The sequence below is a fragment of the Oreochromis aureus genome, linkage group 23 (assembly GCF_013358895.1).
Source record: "Oreochromis aureus strain Israel breed Guangdong linkage group 23, ZZ_aureus, whole genome shotgun sequence".
Taxonomy (NCBI): Eukaryota; Metazoa; Chordata; class Actinopteri; order Cichliformes; family Cichlidae; genus Oreochromis; species Oreochromis aureus.
Window position 1 is genome coordinate 34,053,383 of NC_052963.1, and position 10,946 is coordinate 34,064,328.

At 39.3% G+C, this 10,946-nt stretch overlaps 1 protein-coding gene across 2 annotated transcripts in view; it reads right to left on the minus strand.

The window, feature by feature from the left end:
* cyfip1 (cytoplasmic FMR1 interacting protein 1) overlaps positions 1-4,066 on the minus strand; it is a 47,666-nt gene extending 43,600 nt beyond the window's left edge. The window contains exon 1 of one of the 2 annotated variants that reach the window (XM_031730552.2): positions 3,841-4,062. The gene's annotated coding sequence lies outside the window, so the exon portion shown is untranslated. Of the gene's footprint in view, positions 1-3,840 lie in introns of both variants that reach the window. The other variant, XM_031730553.2, reaches the window with a different exon arrangement.
* Between the last annotated feature and the right edge of the window lie 6,880 nt (positions 4,067-10,946).

Sequence of the window (10,946 nt, forward strand, 5' to 3'; positions counted from 1 at the left end):
CTCAAGGAAATCCAGAGATCGCTCTGGCTCTCTTGCACAGCATGTCTTTTATCCTGTCTTCCTTCTCTCACCCCAACCGGTCGCGGCAGATGGCCGTCCCTCCCCGAGTCTGGTTCTACCGAAGGCTTCTTCCTTTTAAAAGGGAGTTTTTCCTTCCCACTGTCGCCAAAGTGCTTGCTCATATGGCGTCATATGATTGTTGGGTTTTTTCTCTGTATGTGTTATTGTAGGGTCTACCTTACAATATAATAAGCGCCTTGAGGCAACTGTTGTTGTGATTTGGCGCCATATAAGTGAAACTGAATTGAAATACAGTTAAGCCCATAATTATTCATACCCCTGCCAAATTTTGACTTAAAGTTACTTTTGTTCAACAAGCAAGTTCTTTTTTGAGCAGAAATGACACAGGTGTCTCCCCAAAGATAATAAGACGATGTACAAGAGGCATCATTGTGGAAAAAAAATATTTCTCAGGTTTTATTTATATTTTAGCAAAAGTATCATGTCCAGAATTATTCATACCCTTCTCAATAATCAATAGAAAAAAGCCTTTATTGGCTATTACAGCAATCAAACGCTTCCTATAATTGCAGACCAGCTTTTTGCATGTCTCCACAGGCATTTTTGCCCATTCATCTTTAGCAATGAGCTCCAAATCTTTCAGGTTGGAGGGTCTTCTTGCCATCACCCTGATCTTTAGCTCCCTCCACAGATTCTCAATTGGATTCAAGTCAGGACTCTGGCTAGGCCACTGCAAAATGTTAATGTTGTTGTCTGCTAACCATTTCTTCACCACGTTTGCTGTATGCTTTGGGTCATTGTCGTGCTGAAATGTCCACTGGTTCCCAAGGCCAAGTTTTTCTGCAGACTGCCTGATGTTGTTGTTGAGAATCTTCATGTATTGCTCTTTTTCATGGTGCTGTTTACTGTGATTAGGTTCCATGGTCCATTGGCTGAAAAACACCCCAAAGCATTAGGTTCCCACCACCATGTTTGACAGTGGGGATGGTGTTCTTTGGGTTGAAGGCTTCTCCATTTTTATGCCAAATGAAGGCAACATCATTGTGACCAAATAATTCAATTTTTGTTTCATCTGACCATAACACCAAGACCAGAAATCTTCTTCTTTGTCCAGATGAGCATTTGCAAAGGCCAAATGAGCTTTGGCATGCCTTAGAAGTGCCTGGAGAAGTGGCGTTTTCCTTGGTCTGCATCCGAGGAACCCAGCAGTGTCCGTTGGACTGTCTGCCTTGAGACATTGCTACCAGCAGAGCCCAGATTCACCAGAATGGCCTTGGTGGTGATCCTGGATTCTTTTTCACCTCTCTCACTATTCTCCTGGCCACCACAGGTTTCACTTTTGGCTTCCGACAACGTCCTCTGAGATTTTCCACAGTGCGGAACATCTTGTATTTTTAATAATACTTTGCACTGTGGCCACTGGAACTTGAAAACATTTGGATATGGCCTTGTAGCCCATTCCTCACTTGTGAGCAGCCACAATGCACAGCTGCAGGTCCTCACTGAGTTCCTTTGTCTTAGCCATGAATGTCCACAGACCACCTGCAGAGAGCTGCTGTTTTTCACCTGTTGAGTTGATCAAAACAGCTATTTCCAATTAATCAGGGTAATTAGGATGCTTTAGAACAGCTTTGACTATTTGGAATGGTATGGAACTTTGGATTTTCCCAGAGACTGTGACAGTTTGTAAAGGGTATGAATAATTCTGGACATGATACTTTTTGCTCAAATGTAAATAAAAGCTGAGAAATATTTTTTTCCACAATGATGCGTGCTGTACATCATCTTATTATCTTTTGTGAGACGCCTGTGTCATTTCCAGTCAAAAAATAACTTGCTAGTTGAATAAAAGTAACTTTAAGTCCAAATTTGCCAGGGGTATGAATAATTATGGGCTTAACTGTAGATCTGAAAATTACTGTAGGATTATATGAACTTTCTATAGAAAGTATTCAAATATAGTTATATCATTTCTATATAATAACTGATGCCCTGTTAGAATGCCAGGGTTTTGTGATGTAAAACAATGACAACAAGATACATCACTTCAGGACCTTTTCCACCTTTAACGTGACCTTTAACCTGTACAATTCAACTAAAAAACACATAAGGACCATTTAGGAGGAAATAAAAGAGTGGAAAACTTCATAATAATAACCTAAAGGCATAAATACGAGGATCCTTAAACAGGAACTGTGTTGGGCACCTTTGATTTTATTACGGAATTCAGCGTGTTTTCTTCGGGTCCCTCCACAGACGAGCATGACACTGCCTCCCCCGTGCTTCACCATGTGTATGCTGTTCTGTGGTCATGTGCAGTGTTGCTTTTGAACCAAACAAACCATCTGGAATCATATTTCCATCAGTTTTTGGTGGTTGGTGAAGTCACTGTTGTGCCATGTTTTCTTCACGTATTGATGACCATCTTTTCAGTGTCCCATGCCATATTTAATTCAATGTCCTCTGACAACTATTTGGCATTAATCTGAATGTATTTGGTTAATTATCCCCACCCATATCCCCATTTATAAGTGGGTGCACACACTTATGCAAACATATTATTTTAGTTTTTCTATTTTTATCCCCACCCCCTCCACCCCCCAAAAAAGGTTTCAGTTTGTTTTTCTGTTGAATTGTGTAGGTTAAAGATCACATTTAGGGTTCTGAAGTGATTCATCTGGTGTCATCATCTATGATGCGGTTTTTATATCTACTTTATCTCAGGCATGGTGCAAATGAGCGCTTTGTTTTTGCTTACTGGTTGCTTCTTTTGAATGAAATAGAAGCCCAAACAGGAAGGAGGGCCCGACACTGCAGAGTATTAAAATGTTCAATACAGTTTATAGCTTAGAATGATTTTTTTTTTAGCAAGTATTTATATTTTATGTTGTCTCATAGAAATAAATATCAAGTTTAAAAAAATGGATTTTGTTTATTTTGCTATCTGATAAAAATTCAACAAAATTAGAAGTTTGAATAAAGTTAAAGGTTCAAGTCAAACTAGGACAGTAAGTGCACTCGCTGTCTCTGCAGAGTGTAATTTGTAGCTCAAACTCCAGAATCAGTTTGAGTAACCGAGACATTATTTCTCTTTCAACACATGAACACAGCAGTGTTCAGCACAGCTGGGGGTGATTTTATTCTGGAACTTTCAACTTTAGTCTCCAAATGCCGAATAAACCAAAATACCTAATTAAAACGCGTTCAAAGGATGACTGAGTTGAGATTTAACGGACCGTGAATGCAGCATCAGGACACGGGGGAATACAGATAGTTCATGAACACACCTCTCCTGACTGTAATTCCCAAAGGAACAAACAGAAGAAGAAAAAGTCGAGAAAACCCCCGAAATATTCAGCTTCACGTTTTAAACTCGGCGGTTTTTAGTTTGAAAGTGAAAAACTTTGACTTTTTAAAATCTCTGACCCCGGCTCTCACTCCCGGTGCCTCTCTCTTAAGTCCAGGTGTTACTTTTATAAAGTAAAATTAACTCGTCGGTAATGAAACGCGGAGACAGTGTGTGATTAAAGTGGTTCTTTGGTGTGAGGCTGTCCTGCCTCCAACAGGACTCTGCGGTAAAAATGGCTCTTCGTGCCGTGGCCTGAGATTAGTCACAGCTCGGGCCTCGAGCAGGAAAACGGCTCTGCGACAAGCTGTTCACCTCCTCAGAGCTGATTATCTTTAGATCCGAGGCTGTTTTTACCGCATGGAGCCCCAACAGGGAGGAAACAGCCGAACCGAAGCGGCACAACTTTTTCTTTTTCCAGCCGTGGGCGAGTTAGCTGGAAACCAACTCCGCGATCAATCGTTTCTACTCACCCGGAGTTTTGGTTTGCAGGGAAAACTTGTGCCTTTATAACCCGACTACAGCGCCATAAAGCTGGGAAGTTATCCTTCTCGCGACCCTGGAAGTCCCGACTTTGGACGGCTTTAATCCAAGAATCGCGTCCTGCCCTCGTTCCGTGTTATTATCATGGGCGGGGGAGAGAAGCAGAGCTGGGAGTTCCTGTCCCTGAAACAGGGAAACTCAACAGGAAACTGAAAGAGCTGCCGTGCTGGACTCCTCCGCTAGGGCCGAAACTCCGAGGATAAAAGGTGCAGTCGGAGGAATGTGCCGTAGAAGTCTGTCAAAGTATGGAGGGCGGTTAGTGCCACAAGACACAGCCAACAAGAATCTGCTCGAAGTATGGTGGGTGGTTAGTACCCCAAGGCGGAGTCAATATCAATCTGTCAAAAGTAGATGGAAAAAAGTGTTTGTGTGAATGGGTGAATAATGCACGCTGAATAAAATGCTTTGAGTGCTCAAGCAGAGTAGAAAAGCGCAGCATAAGAACTTTTTCCATTTATGGAGAGTTGTTATTGCCAAAAGGTACAAACAAGAACCTGCCCAAAGTACGAAGAACAGTTAGTGCCACAAGACGAAGCCCGAGGAATGCTGTAAGAGCCTGCTGCATGTATGGGGGTTAGTTAGTGCCACAAAATAAAGCCAACAAGAACCTTCCCCAGTAGGAAACTACCTGTATAAATAAAGGTTCAACCGACAACCTGCTCATGTAAGGAGGGCAATTAGTCCCAAAAGTTGTAGCAAAGGAAATGCACTGTATGAGACTAAAACCACAAGATGCAACTAGAGGAATGCACAGTAACTGGGAAATTATGGTTATGGTGATAGGACATTGGCAGTCTTTATGCAGCTACAAATACCTGTCTACCTGCAGAGACTGTCTGCTGTTGATACTGCAGGCAGCATCAAAAGTATCAGTACTTGCTTGTGCTGTTGTTCGTCCATCAGCCAACCACAGAGAAGAGCAATTTTCTAACATACAAAGAGCTGTTCCAGCCCACTAATCAGCATTGCTGGTCAAGTAACTTGAAAATAGTAATTAGTTACTAATTACTGATTACTTCTTCAAGAAAGTAATCCCATGGCTATACTGATTACTTGTTTTCAAAAGTAATTAGTTACTTTATTACTTGGTTACTTATTAAAAACATGATACACAACCTGAATACATAATAAAGCAATAGACCTTTCAGCCCAATTCTATTTTTTATGCATAATCCATCACATAAAACTGAATCAAATGAAAAAGTCTCTTTTTAAAAATTGCTTTATTACTTTTAATCTTTTATCTTTATGTACATTGCATCAAGCAAAAATTAAATTATATCCAACAGTCTCTGACTGACAGAAATTTCTTTAACATTTAAACCTATTTTCTGCATATTCCAGCATATAAAATAAAACAATTTTTTTGTGTTTACACACCCTTTCAAATAGATGCAAGTAAAACACAGCAATGCACGTCAGTGGGAGGATCCGGGGATTTCTCTATGAATTTCACATTCCCATGGCAGCGTGGTAGGTGCTTGCTCAGATTTGAAATTTAATTTTTCGCTGTACAAAGAAGTTTTCTTCCCACGCAGAGTGTACAGCGGATACTAATGTTTTTGTGACTTTTTACGGAATCAAACTCAAAGTAATGTAAGTACTTCCAAGATTTAGCTCTTCTGCACTCCATATTATCCATTGTTGATCTATACATGTCTGTTGCTGCCATGGTCGCGCGCTCATACATCATTGTCATGAGATACTCTCACAAGCAAAATCTCGGTTTAGTAATGCAGTAATGCAGCGTGCGTACAGAAAAAGTAATCCCTTTACTTGTTACTTGAAAAAGTAATCGGATTATTCCCATCTCTGCTTATCAGTCTGTCAGCATTCAACGACACATCATCCACACTGAGGACTTCATATTTATGGTGGTAGAAAAGCCCTCTCTGTAAGCAAATTCTTCTGCAAATAGACACAATTGAAGTAGAATAAAATAAAGTAAGCATAGGAGTTTGGCTGTGTATAGAGAGCAATTAGTGCCAAAAAATTATCACATTGTGGTAATATACCAAAAGAGCCTGTGAAGAATGGAAACCAATGAAAAAGGTGGAACTTCAGAAATACACTAGAATGCTATGAACTCTTTAATGAACTTACCAAGAAGGTGAAGACTGATGGAGCGAGCCGATCCTGAGCATGACTTCCTTCAAAGCAGAAGGAGATCATGCTCCTGCTTTCTCACCCAAAGGAGGGAGCATGTTGATAAATTTGCCAGTGGTCATGTTAAACTGAAGTTTGAGTGGCTCATGAACAGAATCACTAAATGTAACACAAGATCTGAATGCCTTCCAATAAAATATAATTTTCTCTCTCTCTGTCTCTAGGATTATATATCTGTATACGATTTCTGGATATCAGCCACTTCCTATACCTGCCGGTGGTACATAACGTACATGGGTGTGTCCTTCCATGATGGTCCCTTAGGCTGTGCAAGGATGCCCCTGAGACAATCTAGCACATAACAGAAGGGTGCAAGGTGCTAGAAGACAGAGCATACACTGAATGCCATAATTAAGTTGCCGGCATAGTATACAGGAACATCTGTGCCAAGTATGACCTGGAAGTCCTGAGGTCAAATGGGACACCACCCTTAGCGTGGTGGAGAGTGGAGCTAAGATCCTGTGGGACTTCAAGTTAAAGACAGACAAACTGGTGATGGCTAACCAACATGACTAGCAGAGGAAGGCGACCGTAGTGATAGATGTAGCTATACCGAGTGATAGCAACATCATGAAGAAGGAACACAAGAACCTGGAGAAGTACCAAGGGCTGAGAGAAGAACTCGAGAAGATGTAGAGGGTTAAGGTAACAGTGGTCCCAGTGGTAATCGGAGTATTCGATGCAGTAATCCTCAAGCTAGGCGAGTGGCTCCAGCAGATCCCAGGAACAACATCGAAGATCTCTGTCCAGAAAAGCACAGCCCTAGGAACAGCTAAGCTACTGAGCAAGCTACTCTCAAGCTCCCAGGCCTCTGGTAGAGGACCTGAGCTCGAAGGATAAAGACTGCCCAGAGGGTTGAGAGGGGAATTTATTTTTAAATGTGTGTTTGTGTGTGTGTGCCTGCTGGATATTGCCTCTAGCCAGTATCAATAAAGACTGTTGGCAAATAATTTCATCAAACATTCATCTTACAATTAGTTTTTTTGTAGTTAACTGCGTACTCACTTCCATCATGTCCCATCATCTCTCTCTTGCATGGACATCAGTGGACATCTTTTGGTTTGCTGTGGTAACCAAAGATGGTTTTAACCCTAACCCTCACTAACGCTGAGGCTGTAGCAACCGTGGCAGTTTGTCTTGAAACAACAACTGTAATCTCTATATTTCGACGTTACTCTCAATATGATCAGTATTTTTTTCTTAATGTGGCCCTAATACTCACAGTTACTCACAGAGTACAGTTGCGTGTTTTGAGCTACAAGTGGACTTTTTGCCAAGTGAAGTGGTCTAATTTGACAGATCTTTTTATTCAGTTCTAAAATAATAATAATAATTTGTCCAGTGAAATTGTGTGGTCAGTGTGAACGAGAGGAAAAATAGGCAAATCTATTAATTATTGGCACTGATTTTATACATCCAGCGTCTAAAGGTCTTTATTTTATAAACTAAATGCCTTCTCTTGTTGGAAATAATAGATTATTGAATTTGATATTGCCATGTCTCAACAGTGACATCTGCTGGAAACAGGAGCTAGTACATCCAGATTTTTAAAGCTTGACTATACTAGATGGTACCTTTCACTGAATATCTTTAATGACTCTTGTAAGCCATTGATTTATGAAGTTTATGCTGACCAAGTAAGTGGAGTTAAGTAGCGAATGAATGTCAAATATTATGATGCCACTGGTTATTTTCTTCCTTATGTTTTCTTTAAATATAATACCTCAGCTACTTAATTACCAGGATACCTGTCGACATATGAGTTCCAATATTCTTTTAAAAATAACAGAAGATTTATTTTAAAATGTGAGTAAAGTTTGGTTAAAATTTTTTCTAGTGTTTTTTTGTTCACTTGTCTCAGAAAACTCGTTTCAGGCGTCACATTATACACTCAAAAAATATGAATTACAGTACACAGTTATCAGTTATTGCAATTAAAATGACAGAAATTAATACCCACATACACCATGGACTTTTCTTGTCAGTTTCCCCATTATGCCCCTCAGTAATTGATGCAACACAAGACATAGTTTGGAGTTTAATGTAGATTTGTAATTAACTCAGGTCTGTCTTTTCTTCACATGTCACAAATACTTACTCATCTGTTTTTTTTTTCTTGGACTTTCAAATGAAGGTTGTAATGAAGCTTGATAAGATAATTGAAAACCAAGAAGAAATCTTCCAGAAACATTCCCAGAGAAAAATATAATTGATGAACTGTGTTCATCACTTAAACAGCTCTAAGCTGGAGGATGTATCAAAGAGAAGAATGGTGGATTACATTATTGAGCTCAAATAACCAAATATGTTTTTTCCCTTATATTTTCCTTATATATCATTTATATGATGAACAATGGACACACTAAATTATCCTTTAAATGTTTTTTTAGTTTCTGTTTTTGAGTTGCATTATTTTTTTCTTTTCATTATTAAAACAACTATAGATTTGTCTTTATATGAAAAAAAATATCATAATAAAAAATGATAATATATAAAATTTTTTGTAAGATTTGCTTTTCCTCATTTTCCTTTTCCCAGTTAGAACACCACAGTATTATATTATTATATGTTATACAAAATATTACAATAGCACCATCTACTGTTCAATAAAGTTTTTCTTTCTTTCATTTTTCTTTCACACTTGATGGACAAAGTATGATCATCACAGCATTCTGAGATAATGCTCATGGTAATATATGAGGTACAGAACCTTACTAAGCTGAAGTTTAAGTTATCCCATATTAATCAACGATACATGGAAGAGACAGGATAAGAACTGCTTGAAGCAAAGAAAGGAATGTGTCAGGTAACATTTTAATGTTTTCATTTAAAATGTGATCTAACCATCATAAAAATGGCATAAATTAAATTATATTTCCTCCTCACAGGGTGCTTCTGGTGGTCCTCTGGGGCCCGTTCTTCGTACCTCGCTTACTACATCCAAGATCAAATGACACATCCAAGATCAAATCATCGCGCTAACTTTGAGCTCGCTAATCCGGTTCTCCGAACGCACCTGTTGTTGACGATTAGTATAGCTGGCTGAAGTAATCTGAGATCACTGGGTGGCTTAAAAGGGGCTACGCATCGATAGTAGAAACATTGATCGGCAACCCTGTGATTGGTCGGCGAAGATGTGTCAAGGAGCGCGCGCAGTATCTCACGGCAGCAGACCAAGAACTCTTGATTGAGGGATATCAGGAGTTTCAGAGTTTAATTAAAACGCAGGGGAACACTGCAAAGGCTGCAAAAGCAAGGAGAGAGGGCTGGCAGAAAGTTGCTGACAAATTAAACTCGTAAGTGATCCATGATATTACATTATATCATGTGATATTATTTCATTCCACATTATATTATATTACATCATATCCTCTTTCACATTAGAGCCACAACAGGACCCACTAGAACATGGGAAAAAGTAAAAGTGAAATATAAGAATATTCTACAGAATGGTAATATTTATCACTTATATTGCTTTTAGTCTATGACAAGAGACCCTGGAATAATCTGTTTGTTTATAACAGCAACCAAGAAAAGGGCAGAGCAAATAAAGACACGTGGTGGTCCTGCACCCCTCGTCACACCCCTTTTTGTACTGTGACATTTATTGACATTGTGGGTTTTATGTGTGTAGTTTGAATAACACTCCATCACTTTTACCTGTTCCCATGCAAGGGGTGACTGAAGCATGCACAGTAAGTCGGGAGTAAGTATATACAGTACAGTAGTATATATATATATATATATATATATATATATATATATATATATATATATATATATATATATATATATATATATATATATATAGAGAGAGAGAGAGAGAGAGAGAGAGAGAGAGAGAGAGAGAGAAAGAGAGAAATAATACCCTCACGGGAGAATCGATATCTCTCTATGAGCACACCGTCGCGCCGAGCTAAAGGATCCCGTCTATCCCGCAATATACGCTAAATTCTGTAAACTCTCCTTATCAATCTTGCACCTTCCTTGCTCGCGTACAAACGGACAGGACATGGCTGCGACAGACTTCCCAAATCCACCTTCGCTTTTTAGTCGTGGTCTGTCATCTTGATTGCACGTAGTAATTTACTATTACTACTCTAAAATATGAATTACATCTGACATGATCTACTACATGTATAGAATGATTAATAGTACATTTCCTTTTTTCGGAAATGACCTGTATGTATCTGTATGCAATCAATAAAAGAATCAAATACATTATCTTTAGTTACATTGCTAATATTTATTTATGGTAAAACAGTGGCGAAATATCGCTGTTGCTTTCATATAACTGCAGCGGACATACCTGAGAGGCCGCGATCTAATCCTGTTTACATAAAGTAAACCTGCTCCCGAGCAGGTTTACGCTTACGGATCTGTTGCTATGACAGCAAGTCCCAGATGAGCTTCGGAGAACCGAACGATCCAAGATCACGCGAAATCGTCAACATTCAAATCCGGCTAACTTACTTAGCGAGGTACGAAGAACAGGCCCCTGGTGTGTGACAAGTCAGCAGTTTGGTGTTTTTCCTTGAACAACTATGACATGTATGACTATCCAAGTGTCTCAAAGGGGGCATTAGGGGGCAGTGTTTGACAAGCTGTTTTAGCATAGTTGCCTCTGTAGTGTTTGGGCTGAGATCAGAGTGGTGCAGTGGTTAGAATGTTTTTCTTACTGAATGAAGGTTCGGGATTCAAACTTCCTGGTTGGCTGGGGATTCTGTGCAGTTTGTATTTTCTCCCACAATTCAAAGATATGCTTGTGATCTTAATGAAATGATGTTGATTGACACAATTAATGTGATATTAATAGGTGATTATAAATGGGTTTTTAAAAGGGAATGGTTTTCTGTTTCTGTGTTAGCCC